Source organism: Triturus cristatus, chromosome 3_2, assembly GCF_964204655.1.
Source record: "Triturus cristatus chromosome 3_2, aTriCri1.1, whole genome shotgun sequence".
NCBI lineage: Eukaryota > Metazoa > Chordata > Amphibia > Caudata > Salamandridae > Triturus > Triturus cristatus.
The window spans coordinates 418,057,081-418,072,870 of record NC_140584.1 but is presented as its reverse complement, the minus strand read 5'-3'; the positions used below and the strand labels follow the sequence as shown (position 1 = coordinate 418,072,870).

At 48.2% G+C, this 15,790-nt stretch overlaps 1 protein-coding gene across 1 annotated transcript in view; it reads right to left on the bottom strand.

Annotated features, from left to right (window-relative positions):
• LOC146857472 (uncharacterized) overlaps positions 1 to 14,559 on the bottom strand; it is a 66,071-nt gene extending 51,512 nt beyond the window's left edge. The window contains exon 1 of the transcript XR_014979580.1: positions 14,422 to 14,559. The gene's annotated coding sequence lies outside the window, so the exon portion shown is untranslated. The remainder of the gene's footprint in view (positions 1 to 14,421) is intronic.
• Positions 14,560 to 15,790: the final 1,231 nt, after the last annotated feature.

The window sequence follows — 15,790 nt, the reverse complement described above, 5'->3', positions numbered from 1 at the left end:
TGCAGGTTTTACTGTGACAACATGTACAGTACATGGCTGCCTGTGTCATATGTTGCAACCTGCCTTTAGGTTTCGGTAGGCCTGCCAGAGGGGTGACTTAATCACGTTTACAGGTAATGTGGTGGCTTTGCTATTGCTTTCAAAGGCAAAGTCAAGCTAGCAGTGCAGGACTGCTCTACCAGTCTGCAGTGGTTGACTTGAAGAAATAAAAACCTTTCTAGGGGTTCACTGATACACCTGGTCCTTTAAACCAACAAAGAAGAGATTGGCACAGAAGCTGTAATATAAAAACAATGCATTTATTAACCTCACATGAGGGAGATTGTGTCACACAGTACCCTCAGGCCACTGTAGGAGCCATTCTAAGGAGTACAGAGAACAGGGGCTTTTATACCCACACAGGGGCTCAAAAGGAGACGGTACAAGTACACATGAGAAGAGTTACACGCATAGATGGTCATACAGAAAATGCACAGTCAACCAGTAGGAGGAGTAATGAGTTGCTGACATTAGTTAGAACAGCCTGACAGTTACACACTAGGAGCAGGTGCATTCTGGCAGCTACAGGTCTTTCTGAGCATGTGCAAGGCTCTGGAAGAAGGAGAAAGCACATGGCTAACTAAAATGGCTGCCGAGAACGAAATGGCTTACAGCTCATGCTAACAGTGATTCCTACAATCTTTAACAGACTGGGGGGCTTGTGTTTATTGGATGACCTATAGGGTGGCACAACCAGTGCTGCAAGCCCTGGGGTACCCCTCTAAGGTACCTAGGTACCAGGGTACCACTCACTAGGGACTTACAGGTAAGTTAGCAATTTCCAATTGCGCACAGCCAATTCAACATATATTTTAGGGGCAGGGCACTGGCACTGAGGTCTGGTTTGCAGGCCTCAGGGCTCTCTTGGAATGTCGAAAAACCAGCAGCATCAGTCAAAAAACTCATAGGTGACTATACAAAAAGAGGCATTTCCTTACAAGTTACATGAAGACTTGCTTCAAATTTTGAGGAAGATCAGGTTACATGTCTTTTTTGCAGACAAATCCAATCACACTATTAAAGACATGACAGGGCTACACCCACTCTCTACCTTTAACCCACCTAGATTGTCAATGTCTTGTGAAGAACTTACGTTCTAAAAACTTGTCCTTAATGAGATCTCCAAGCTTAAGGATATGATTAAATATGTTCCTTATAACCTTATCAAAGCAGAGAGACTTGCCCTCAGTTCCCTTAAGGCCAATACAAACATTATTATAAAGCCGGCTGATAAGGGTGGGTGTATTATTATGGATCATTGTGATTACAGAAATGAGATCCTCCAGCAAATTGCTAACACCGAGCTTCATCTACTTCCAGCAACTTGCTAGCACCGATCTTCACTTACACTTCAGACCAAGATTCCACTACAGGGATTCAAAACAATATCTTACAAATTATCAAATAGGGTGGAGAAGCAGGATTTCTTAGCCACAATGGAATCCCCATATCCTCATAACAAAACCCACCATACACCAGTAATATACGTACTGCCAAAGATTCATAAAAGTACCATGCACCACCCAGAAGACCAATCGTATCTAGCTGTAGGTCTGTACTGGAACCAATAGGTAAATATCCTGATCGCAGGTTTTTGTATGTGACAGTATGGACTTAATAAATCATACTGAATGCCTTGACCTCGATCGTCTGAATAACCTCTTTGCAGGGCTTGATATCAAGTCACTTTACACTAGTATTCCAGAGGATGAAGGACTCAATATCATCACCTCACTTTGGGATTCCAGACCAGCTCCACAAGTACCCACGTATTTCCTTTCCACGCTATCTGAAATTGCATTATCAACATTTTTTTCCAATTTGAGGACAACAGTTGCAACAATGCAAAGGTGTCTCTTTAGGAGCATGATATGCTCCAGCATTTCTTCACTACCTTTTCTTGACTTTACCATCAAAGTCTACGAAGGCAAACTGGGTACTGAAATATAGGAAACTCACAGAGCATAATACCCTCTTATCTTACAGTAGCCACCACCCCAAGGGGTGAAGAACAACCTACTCTATGGCCAGTTCCTGCATATCCACAGGAACTGTGAATGGAGATCTGATTATTTCAGGCAGGCAGCCTATTAGAAATAGGGTTCCTGGTTAGCTGAGGTATACACCCAGGCCAGGCAGGCACCACCACACTATTCAGGGTAAGTGATGTACGCACTAAGGGGCATACTCTCAAGGAGCTATCGCTGAGTTATCGGCACTTTATCGCAGCCAAATTGGCAATAAATTTATCGCCCCATTCACAAGCTGGTGCAAACAGCCTATATCACCAGTTTTCCGGCGATAGCATCCTCAAACAAGCATTTGCAATGCAATAGGTCTCGCATTTATGCGAGTTTAAGCTAATGGCATTGTAAATGACAACGAAATTTATTTATGTTTTAATAGCGAAAACAAAAATAAAAGGACTGCTACCTATTAGGCAACTGCAAACTGTAAGACTGAAATATTCCTCTACCATTATTTAAAACATGAATGACACTTTCTCCAAGCAATTACTGATGGCAGCTGACCAACACCAACTAATGGCTGAAGGGGGGTGACTCAAAGCCCTCTAGGGTGATTACCTAGCTCTTGGTCATTACATGTAATGTTTCCAGGCCCTGACATTCTTATCATAATCTAATGCCTTCTGGGTGTTGTAGTTGTTTTACTTCAATTGAATTAATTGGACTAACACCTGAAATTATTTTGATTGATGGGGAACAATTCAGGACTGGAGACAGACTCCACATTGACTTAGAGCGAGGTTATGCCACAAGTCCATGTTTGAATCGATGAAGAACGCATGTAGCCAGACCTAAAAAAGGTGTTGGGCCGGGATGCAGATTCCTATTGCCTAGAATAAAATGCTTTACTCCTTTCCCACATTTGCTCTTTAAGTAACACCAGGATGTTTCAGGAGTCCCCCTCATTATGGTCAGGTGAGGCAGTTGACCAGCACACCCGAAAACCCAGTTTCAACACCACAATGCACACGACTGGCTTAGACTCAAACCACAAACCTTTTCGGGCAGTACACCTACCTAGGTGTAATTTGTTAATGAGATTAAAAGAGTGAGAGGAATTTTGGTGGGTGGGCTATGTGAATGCGACTCTCGACTCCAGGTGCGGAATTCAGAGACAACTGACAGACTGCTGTTCGAGCACATACGCCTACCACCAGGATGATGCAATTCATTTTAACTATTGTCTCTATTGAAAGATAGCATCTCCTGGTCGTTGAAGAGATAAGCGCTGCAGTTGAGCGACCTTCCGTTTAAAGAACCGTAGAGAACGACACCCTTGAATACTAGGGGGCTCTGTTGTGACTGAGAAAGAACACGCTACGCGTTGGGCACCGATTGCACGCCATATGAAGGAGGGGCGTTGAAATACAACATGGATTCAGGCGGAAAAGACACCACCTCTGAACCTAGGAAATTTCATCCACAAACAAGCAAACATAACACCAAGAAGACAGACCTATCAACTGGCCCTTGCCATCATAGTAGCTTTTTACCAGCTCTGGTGTCAGTCCCATACTTTTAAGGTTAAAAACAAAACGTGAAACTACGAGAAACTGCGTGCTTTGGTGCTTTGTGAAGAAACAGACAGCCCCACACGGGCTGACGGGCACTCTCATGATATGGGGCTGAGTCCCCACTATAAAACAGTCCGGGAACGAAATTAAGCGATGACATTAGCCTATAGGAAGCCGAGATCCTTAACCACCTCCATAAAGTCGTCTGGCATGAACTCGGTATAAGAAAGCACATTGCACACACAAAAAACGTACTCTCTGTGAGAAGTTGGCCTGGTATATGCTGTCCACTAGTTAAAGTGGGCACTTTGCACCAGTCCAAACGACCCTTATTGATGATTAGGTTAAAGACAACCTTTATTGAAAGCTATACTAGTGGTAGCTATGGAGAGCAGCCTTCAGGCTAAGTCTCGAAGGAATGTAAAGCAGCTTGGTTTACCAGATTATAACCTCCTGAATGACCAAATGAAAGGACAACCACAAAAGGAATATATAAAATATATGTATTTATTACTAAACACTCTCTACAAACCTCTTTATGAGGTTAGAGAACAAGGCACACAATATTAAAGCACTAGAACGACAGTAAATAGCACAATTCACAGCAGGCTCTAGGGGGAGACCGAACCATATACTAAGATAGTGGTATAACAACCACGACTTGACTAGACACAGTGCCTAGAGCACATAGAATCGCTGGGACCCCAAGGAACCACCCAAGGTAGTGACACAGGGGACCCACGGAGGCCGGGTGCAGTGTGCGAACACAGCCGCGATCTCCGTACAACTCTATGGGAAAGTCGAGGTTGGAATTTTGAAGATTAAGGACACTTAGGAGAGGACTTCAAGCAAACCCTTTGGAACATGGGAGGTTCTAAGGCCAGCACCCTTGAGAGTACCGAGGTACCCGCGTTACCTATACCAGGGAAGCTGGGTGCATAGGGGTCAAGTGGTGTCGGAAACGCTAGTTGATTTCAATGGCGTGATGCTAAGAAGTGCTGCTGCCGGGCAGATGAGAAGTGTCCGGTGTGATCTAAGCCTGGATCGGAGCTGAGAAGAACCTGAAAGCAGAGGGGACAGAGTCTGGGTCACTTCACAGTGATCAGGGGCATGATAGACGAATGCCCACCCATGTCGGGTGTTCCAGGTAAGAAGAGGTGAAGTTTGACTCTGCAGCCACGGGGACCAGGAGACATCAACGATGACCAAAGTCCGGAGGTGACCTGTCCCACAAACAATGTCGAGTGGTGGGGGGTCAGTGTCCGGATTGAACACCAACAAGACTTGGCAACTGCAACCCATGCTGTCAGAGGAAAGATGCTTCGGTGAGGACCAGCTAGGTCCTGGGGACTCTCCAAACAATGGAGTGTCAGGGCACGTCTGGAGCAACTAGGGAAGCCCACTGAAAGTTAAAGTTGCCTTCAAAGGGACCCACAGGCCAACGGACCAGGGATCGAGAAGGGACCTCAAGCTGAATCACAAAATACCGGCCCATGGAACACTCGTGGAGTGTAGGCCAGAAATCTTCAGTGGAATTACTGCTCAGGGTCAGAACTACAAGTAGCCCAAAGCGCATCCTCAGGGATCGCCGAAAAACATATGCTGCTGCAAATGGACACGGTGCACAGGGGTACAGGTTGCACAGTCCCCACGAGGGCTGCGGGTCTCAGGATTGCTGAGAGGACTAGTCAACCTCGGGGACACTTGGGAACCCAGCTCCTGTGTTGCAGAAATCTTCGGAGTCCTCAGGAGCTCGGGAGATGCAAACCGGTCAGATGCGTTTAAGGTGCCTGCCTTTCAGGGGAGTAACTCCTTTATTCCAGGGGAGATTCTTCAGTCATGCAGCGTCGTGTAGACAGTTGAAGTACTTGGTTTCTGTAGCAGAGTTTCGACCAGGTAAATCTAAAGTCCTGTAGTCAGGGGTTCCTACTTTATACCCAAGGAAGGGGTGGGACAAACTCTGGGAACCCATCTATGGGAGGGTCAGGACAGAGGGGTGGCTCTGGACAAAGGACACCCACGTCCTTTGTCCAGTTTCGTGCCAGAGCAGGAGCAAATGGCTCCTGACACCAAATGTGCCCCCAGTGCAGACATCAAAGCACTCTCGGAGTGCACCCACCCTGTCCCAATACACTAAAGGTGTCTGGGAGGTGGTTGCACCTCCCTGTGACAGGAAACCTATTATCCAGCCTTCCCCTGCCGGTGTTTCATCCAGCAGCAGGAGGGCAGACTCGTGTCTGTGGCTGGCAGCATCCATCTTGTGATGCCAGGGTCGAGAAAGCTGGTACCGGATGTACCGGTGTTGTCATATTTCTCACCCTAGGAGGGTGGAATCATACCACCCACACCAGTTACTGGTGTGGTATTGTATGATTCCAAGGTGTTTGACACCAAACACGACATGTTTCCATGCAGCCGTTTTAAAGTTAGCATTTACAGCAAGGTTATAATGCACTTAAGTATATATGGTTGGCTGCATCACAAACAACCCCCGGAATATAGGTTCTGAAGGTTGCAGTGGGGCTCTGCTCATGAAGGAGCACCCTCTCACATAAAACCCAGCACCCTGCCTTCAGGATTGATAAGGCCTGCCATAGGACTTAACTTTATATGTGCAGTGATATGGAGTAGATATAGTGAACCTATATCTAAGTAAGGAGTACATGCACCACCTTACACAGGCTGCTGTAGCAGACCTGTGGTGTCATTTTGAATGGTCTCCCAGGGGTGGCATAATATATGCTGCAGCCCCTGAGAGGCGTCTGGGGTACCTATGCCCTGGGTACACAGTATACCATATACTAGGGACTAATAAGGGTACCCCAGAATCCAATATGGAGTGTACCTAAAGTACATGAACAACCAATTTAGGGAGTAAGCAGATAGACTGGGGTCCTGATTAGCAGGATCCCAGTCAGACTAAGTCGAAAACCAGCAAAACACCAGGAAAAAAGTGGGGGTAACCATGCAGTCAGATTCCACCTTCCTACACTCTCCGACAGTTCGGTGTTGCTACCATAACGCATACACAAGTGAACACATTGCGAGAGCAGTTGAATGTAAAAGAAGAAAAGAACATCGAATTCGCCACTTTCCCCCCCTCATATTGATTTGTTCCTGACCACTCACCTGACTAGAGGCCCGCTCCGCTACAGACCCCCGCGGCAGAGATTCTCGCCGTGTGCCTTCCCTGCACGCGCACTGATCAGGAACTGCTAATGGCGTTATGCCGAGCACCTGCTTCCTCCCTTCTACCTGGCCAGTGAACCCTGGGGAAAACAAAGGCCACACACCAAGTGTATTTGCGTAAAAGGACAACAATCAACTAGGGCGGGGCGTGTTGTGGAGAAAGCACACAGATCTCTGCGTGTGCCTAGACGCAGAGCGGGCAGGTAATAACAAACTCGTTGTTCCAAATCACTACAGCTGATTAAACATTTCCAGGCTCCTGACTTACATTGTGTTTAAATAGAGCAACGATAGTGGTTGTTCTAAATCTCTACTTCTTTTAACTAGCGCATAGACGGAGTCAAGCACAAACCACCAGGAAGTAAAAAGTGGTAAAAATGGGTATTAGCGCTTGAAAACAAGCGCGGTGCGCACGCACCTCAAGGAAGGCGAGCTATGCAGCTGGCACCCGGTCACGCTGCTGCTTGCTCCCGAGCTCCCTAGCCCAGGGGAGAGAGAAGGCGGGACATGCACCCGCCTTTGGCCAATTGCGTGCTGTCTTTCTTAGAAAGACGCAAGCAAAGGCCAATAGCGTGAAAAAGCACACGCACGAGCATGTGGTCGGAGTTTGAAGTCCTCACTAGAAGCCTTGCAGGACAGCGCATGCGCGCTGGCTCAGGCAAGACCTAAAAACATCGCCACAGATGACCCCGGCAACTATCACTAATGAGATGCAGAGTAGGCATTCCTGAGCGAACAGCCGCGACAACACCACTCCACGACATTCTCAACAACCAGCCACATCGGCGATAAGATCACAAAACAGGCGATAAGGCGCGTTAGCAGCAGGAAACTAACACCTGCTCTGACCTGGTGTAAAGTCGGACAACAACCGGCAGCAGACAAGGGAGCACAGCCCAGAGCCAAACATGAAGAACAACAGATGCTCCCGAGCAACTGAACATGCAGCCCGGAGACCCAATAGGGCGACAACACCTACCGCCACCACCCCCGGACCCCACAACCCGCCCCCCCCTCTCTTTGGACAAAGAGAATGCACATCAACACCACGAAACCATGAACCAAACAAATAGACTGAAGTCGCACAATCACAACACCTAACATACAGGTGCGGCTAGAAAAATGGAAATCATACATCCAAATCATATAATCCAAATAAAAACTTTTTTGCAAATCAAACAAAAAACAACAATCTTGTAGAGGCAGGGCGGGTCTTCTCTGGGCATTCTGTAAGTCACAGCCTGGAGAGAGAGAGAGAGAAAGATAGCGATAGAGGGAGAGGGAAAGAGAGGGAGAGAGAGAGAGAGAAAGAGAGAGAGAGGGAGAGAGAAAGAAAGAAAGAGAGGGTGAGAGAGTTCCGACACTGCAGACCCAGTCCTCACTGCTCATCTGCAATCACTGGTGTGTCTCCAACCACGTCCCTGTAAGCACTGCAGTCTCTCAGGTCCCTCATCTGAAACATTTGCCAGAGACATGAATGGCAGAGTCCATACAGTAGCACACGCCATCCGTGCTTGCCCGCCCCTGCGCACACAGGCTGCTGCACCCCAGCCCCTCCCGCTGCCCAGTGATGATTGCCCGCCCCTGCGCAACCAGGCCTCCCTGCTCACCTTCCGCCACCGGCGTGTCTCCAAGAGGGCCCACCACATGCCGGTGGGATCTCCAAGCCCGGGGCCCGCGACCATGGCATCCTCCACATCATGGAGCCCCGCACTGTGGGCCACCAGGTCACACACTTGATTCTGGGTCTTGATTTCACTATGACAGAGAACATATCCATGCACCCGGCCTCATCGCAGGCTGCACACCCACTCAGCATTAGAGGTGCCACGAACTCTGTGAACTGCGAGGCGAGGCCACGTGGCGGTAGGCCCCCACTGCCCGCTGGCTCAGGCCTACACTGTGGTCCAGCAGGGCTCACACCAATACCACCATTCCAAACTGCCTGGACGGTGCATCATCGCAGGCTGCACACCCGCACAGCACTTACGGTGCCCCTACCTCAGTGCACCAAAAGACACCGTCCCGTGGCTGTGTGCCTGTGCCTGCCGCAGTGTATCAGGTGCCACCAAGTCTGTGCATTGCAAGCCATGGACCCTTTATGATTGAGTCACGTGGTGCGGACGCCATCATGTCACCCCCAGCACTGTGCAATGTGCTGTGGCAGGGCCCTAGGCTGTCAGGCAGAAAGGATACCCACACGGAGAAACCCAGTGACAGAGTGGAAATGGTGCCAGGCCCTTTTTATTGGCAGGGTCACATGTCCTGTGACGCTGGTGCTGAATGGATGTGGTATGGGTGTGAACCAGCCTTGAGGGAGTGGCTGTGGCATGCTGACAACTAGACCTGTGAGCAGCAGATCCCTACAGGGAACACCTGGACATGTAGCGTTGTCGTCCCCCCCTGTGAGCGTAAGCGGAGTGGGCTGGCCTGGCGCATGCCAGTCCAGCATAAGGGTGCGAATAATGACCCCGGATGCGTGTGTCTCTGTTCTAGTGTCGGCGCCACCCGGAACGCAATCGGCAATGTGCAACATGGACATAAGGGGGAATCATTGACCCTACATTCATCCATACCTCCACACTTGCAAGATCACAGACATGACACATCGGTGTGACAATGAATGTTTAATGCACATTCAATGGAGTGTCGTAGCTGGAGCAGTACAGGGCCATGCAAACCCCACGCCACATTGACAACCCGTGTAGGGCCAGCCAGAGTCCTTCAGGGAATGAGAAGTACATCAGAAGAGGAGGAGCCCAGTCCGCAGTCTGATAGCTGTGTCATTGGTGACCAAACAGGATATGGCAGTCCATGTCGAGGTCCAAGGTGAGTGTCGCAGGGTGCATCGGGGGACAGTGGAAGGTGATGATGCAGAGGGCAGAACCAACCAGAAACAGGCCGTATGGCGGAGATGTATGCTACCGCTTCCTTCTGACCATGAGGGCAGATTCATCCACATCTTCGTCCTCTGCTGTTTCAGGTGCCTCACATGTGGGTGGTGGTGTTTTGTCTCCAGCACTGTGTGGCACTGACACATCAGGGGCCGGGGATGTGGATGGAGTGGTAGCAGCAGCATGCATCAGCGCCAGGCCTTGTGGCAGCATTGCCATGAGGAGGGTCTTTATGGCATTGAGGGACCCAGCTACCTCTCGCTCGTGTGCAGCCATGGCAGCCGATCTTTCTGCCCGCGTCCGATCCATGTTCTCCGCATGAGTCCGAACTCCCGGGCGAGCTCGCAAGAACCACTCTGACCAGAGAGTCGTTCTTGTCGCAGAGTCAGGACTCTGGCGATGTCAGCCATGGTTCATTGGAGGGCATGGAGCGGACTGTGGGTGTCTGTTAGGGACTGTGAGTGGTCCCTGATGGGACTTAGACACCCACGTATGGCGTCTAGTTTGTCTGCCATGCGGTTGAACCCCACCTGCACCTGTTCAGCCAGCTTCTCCTGGCACCCCAACACATGGCGTTGGAAGGCCATGTGTTCGTCGTGGGCATCCTGGGAGGCAGCCGTGGTGGTGGGTGCTGCCTGCTGCATGTTCTGTGCAGGGGGTGGGTTCTCCTCGTAGCAGCTGGGCTGACCTGCTACTGGAAGTGGGCTGCGGAGGCTGTCCACGAGTTGTTGAAGGGCGTCAGAGTCAAAGGTGTTGTGGTCCTTTTCGTCATCAGAGAAGAGAGGTTGGGACTGCTCTGCAGGAGGTGTTGAATTTCCCTCTGCAATGTGAAGGGGAGATGCAGTTTAACATTGTGTTCACATGTATGTTGTCGCTTTGTACATGTTTACATTCAGACTGCATGACAGTGTACATTGTGACTGTGGGGAGCTGCCTCTATGGTGCGGGACAGTGGACATTCCGACAACATCACAGATGTGTGTTTGCACTTGTACATATCAATTCACATTTCCCTGCTAGGCCACATGTGATGGGCCAGTTTCTGCACACAAGCGACACCAGTTGTGTCCTCTGTTCTGTGGTGGACGTGTTGCAGATTGTGCCACATCGTTGTCGACGTTGATGTGCTCTGCAGGTGATGTGTGTGTGCCGCATTTTGGGGGAGTTGCCCCTGCAGCTCTGATTTGGCTGCCCCTTATCCCTTACATGCGGTGTGCCTCTGACTTCTGTGCTTATACAGTGCTGAGATGTTGCATACTTGGATGCATTGGTCTCTTGGTGGGAGTTGGGACTTTGGGGCATGGTTTGTCCGCAGCTGTGCTATGCTTACTTGTGCATGTGTGCCATTATGCCCATCTCCCCCCGTCCCCCCAGTCCCTGGTCGTTACTCACCCTGTTGCTGTTGTGTCCGGTCATGTTGAGCAGTGTCCAGTCCCCCGACTCCTGCCACCGTCTCCCCACTGATGACTGTGGACACCATTTCCTCCATCTCGTCCAGCTCCTCCTGTGGCGCTGGGCTCCCACCTCCAGTCTACACTGCTGCCTTCCGGTTGTTTGCGAGTTTCTGCTTGGTCTTGCGCTTGACATCATTCCAGCGCCTCTTGACCTCTTCCATTGTCCTCTTCAGCACTCCGACTGCATTCACCTTGTCCACGATAGACTGCCATATTCCATTTTTAGTTGCCAGTGACACAGTGGAGGTGACGAACAGTAGTTGATGGTGTTCCATCACCTCAGTTATCAGGATCCTGTTTTCCTGTGGACTGAACCTTTTCTTCCTACTCTTCTTCTCCTTGCCGTTCCCTGACCCTGAGGTCCCAGGCTGGTCCTGAGGGGGGGGGATGGGGTTCTGGTTGTCCTCTGCACTTGCTCCGGCTGCCTCCATTGTGTTTCGCTGTTGTTTGGCTTTTGTATGTGTTTTTTTCCCAACTTTTGTAGTGCATTTTCCCGCATGTCGCATGGGATTGCAGGCCTGTGGCTGGTTTTCGCTGATTTCTGTATCATGATTTGCGTCGTCGCCGCTTTTTTTGCGTTGTGTTTCACATTTTTGCGGCGTCGCATTGATTTTAACATGTTCATTTGTCGCATTATGATGGGTCTATCGCATGGTACTGTCGTGTTGTGAATACCACGTTAACACAGTGTTATTTTCCCGCAATAGACTGCGATGTGAAGAGTTGCGTTAAGCTACTTTTGCGGTAGTTATCACACGTTCTTGAGAACATCCCCCTCAAAGTTTACATGTGCTCACCCTATGGTAGCTTGGTACAGAGAAGTCAGGCCAAACTAAATAGGCAATGCGTAAAGTATTTGTCCATCACAATACACAGTAACACAGTGAAAACACCACAAAAAGACCAAAACAAAAAACATCCCATTTAGGAATCTCAAGATATGCACTTTGCAAAAGTATAACGATAACAACAGTGTTTAAATCAAGCCTAATTAGTAGGTTTCACTTGCACAGATCCCGAGTGGGATTAATAGATATGCCTTCTCAAAGTTACTGTGTGCCATTGTTACAAACAGACACCAGAACTGAGGAACTCTGCAGTTCTCTCTGGACTTGATCAATTTAAGGGATTTAGCCGCCCGCGACAGCATGTAGGGCAGCTATAGGAACCTCACAGGTCCAGGGTGCACACAATACGTTTTACTGGCGAGGTTGTCGGCCTCGGGTTCAGGACCACATGCTGGTTTCAGCTTGGCGTTATCGTTGCCCTGGCTACGTGTGGGGAAAGGAAAATGGGACTTGCGTGCGACGCGCTGCTCTGGATCCGGACTCCACTGGCATATACATTGCCCCGGCAATGCTTAGGGAAAGGAATGCGGCGTCCGTGAGGGACGCACTGTTTCTTCATCTGGACTCTGACGCCACTTGGAATGAAGCATGGGTTAAGGGGTCAATGGAGCCCCAAGCATAGAGCTCAACCACAGATCGAGGCAAGCACTGGTATTGGTGCATGGGGAGCCAAGCTCCACTGGCAGTCATGGTAGGAGTCACTGCCTTTGGAAGTGTCAAGCACCGATCTTTACAGAACTCAGCTGCCGGCCTCAAGGATGGCAGAGTCTGGTAGCCGTGTAAGTGAAAATAAAGTCTTTGATGGCCCTGAGACTTTGTGAGCACTGGGCAAGTCAACAAGCCCTTGAAGTAACTTAAGCTTCCTCTAGAGGTTGTAGGGATGAGCTTCAGTCCTCCTTCTCACTGCTCAGACCAGAGTCAGCAGGCCAACACAGAAAAGCAAGTAGCAAAGTGGCAGTCCGTACTACAGCACAGCAATCAGCAGGCAGCATGCCAACACAGCAAAGCAGTTAGCAGAGTGGCAGTTGCTCCTGAAGCAAAGCTCCTCTTCCTGGCAGAGTCCCCTCAGGTCCCAAAAGTGAACTGAGTACATGTGTCAGAGGTGCAGTACTTATACCTATTTTAGTCTTTCAAGTAGGGAGACATCATAGAAAGACCTGCACAATACCCTGCCCTGGCACAAGACTCAAAACAACGGGGTATGCACCCTGTTGTATTTGTACATGAGTTTATATTATGGTATCTTGTTCTTTAAATGTATCTTGTTCTTTAAATGTAACATTCCACTGTTAGTTCTGGTGTTGCTATGCTCCATGACATAGCTGTGTTCCTTGCCTGTCAGTTGTCTGCTGGTTGGAGAGGGACCACCAACGTTGTCTCTAGCGCTCCGAATAAAATACCTATTTCGTATTGATCAACTTACGGAAGCATCTTTGATTACAACAGATGGCGACGATCAGCTAGCGTTACAATAAACAAATGGCTGAAGAAGGGTGATATATCCTGAAACTGGTCCCAAGATGCTTGTTCCCGGTCCAGGGAGGACCTGGCCTGGCAGTTCGGTCTGGACTGTTCCCATGGGGCACAGGGTCAAGACTGATTTGCATATGGCTGGGTCCAAACTGGGGTGGCATAGTGGGCAAAATAACGATGGATTTAACCCAGATCTTTTGACTGGGGGAGAATGTTTGCATTGTCAGCATTCTGTCCATCATTTGTTTACTGTATCACTTTTCGCCCTAAGTTGGATGGGTATGCCCAGACGTGGGTCCCTTGCTCACTGTGCCACTGGATTCAAGCAAGCCTGGCTGAAGAAGGGTGACATACTCTGAAACCTGTCCCAGGATGCTTGTTTCCGGTCCAGGGAGGACCTGGCCTGGCAGTTCGGTCTGGACTGTTCCCATGGGGCACAGGGTTGAAACTGATTTGCATATGGCTGGGTCCAAACTGGGGTGGCGTAGTGGGCAAAAGAATGATGGATTTAACGCAGATCATTTGACTGGGGGAGAATGTTTGCATTGTAAGCATTCCGTCCATCATTTGTTTGCTGTGACGATCAGCTAGCAGCAGTGGAGGAGCGCAGAGTGAACATTTTGTTCCGTTGGTGCAACGAGAATTAATGTGTGCTTACAAGGATAACAAAGAAAACGCATAAAGTAAGGAATCGACCTTAGAACTACGCATGACTGTGAAAGCTGACCAATTTTGGTCATGACTGAATGTGCAATGTTCATGTGCCAGCGTTATTACGTTTGATAGTGGCTACATGTGTACAGCTGTTTGCGACTTGAAAAAAGAAAAGGAAGAAAGTGAACTTTAAAATATCACAGCCAGAGTGTGTGCTGCTGCTAGAATGACCCTGAAATTGTGAAGAGATTGGGGCATACACTTATTTTTTTTTCATCAATTCACCGGATTTCATTGCAACATATTGTTATTTGAACATTGGCAGTTACCTCTTGAATGTACACGGTTGCGCGTGCATTCCACCGTTCCATTCTCTCAAGGCTATTGCGTCCCTGTGTTCTCAAGCTCGACGTGTGGTGACGTTAGCAAGGGTGACGACGTTCTAGACATGGTGACGTTCCCACGTAGTGACGCTCATGACGTGGTGACGTACCTGGTGGCCATTTTGAATGATGAAAGAGCGTTATATCTACCGTCATCATTTACATGTAACTCATTTTTTTTATTATCTTCCAGCGGAAAAAAACTATTCAACGAAAAGAGACTAACAGAATCTACTTTACTTGAGGTACATACATATATTTAATGACTTGGTTTATACCTTCACGAACAATTTAAATTTAATTTGGTAATTGTTTTCTTTGGAATGTACAACGGAAATTGTGACTAACTATCAAGTAATTGCTTTTATAATTTTTTCTGTCACGCAACCTGCAGTGATAAACACACCAAGTGCTTACTTCTTTCATTTATTTGCTTCGCAACCTCCGGTGATAAGCACACCAAGTACTTTCTCATTAGAGCACACCAGATTTGAGAAGAAGTTATAAACATGCCAGCTGCTGTAATCCCACCACCTTTATTTCTCCAGCAACCTGGTGAACCTCCTATTGAGTGGGATATTCGAAAATTACATTGAGGCTTTAGATGGTAGTGATTTTAGTGCAGCAAGAAAAAAAGCATTACTTTTAAGCACTCTAGGGAAAGAGGGGCAGCATGCATTTAAATACTTACCTGTTATTACGGACTCTGAGAGAAGAGCAATTACTAATGTATATGTAGAGGCAAAAGCAAGATTAAGAAAACAGTTTGCTGAAGAGGGTAAATATTGTCATGTGTAGACATAAGTTTTACACGCATCCTCAAAGAAGTGATGAAACGGTAGATTAGTTTGTAACATGTTTACATGAGTTATCCATCAAGTGCCAATTTGGTGGGATGAGGGATGAAATGATCAGGGATCAGCTCATTGTTCAGTGTCATAATAAAAAAATGCAAGAAAGATTATGGGATGCAAAAAATCCCACGTTGGGCAATGCTATAGAAATAGCCAAAGTCGTTGAGCAGTCGGATGCATGTATGAAAGAAATGGAAAAACAAAAAAGTGCAACGGGGGTCTCCTGTGTAGAACAAGATGATGTTGCTGCAGTAAACTTCAATAAAAGTGGTGATACTTTTGGAAAGAAGGGTGTGCCCAGTAAAAGGTACAACAATAATGCAAAGAAGAGTTCAGATCACAACAAATCATATGAGAAAATGTGTACCAGGTGTGGCAGCACTTACCACACTGCTGAATATAAGAAGTATTATGCCATTGACAAAGAATGTAAAAAATGCGTCCGTAAGGGGCACTTCTTT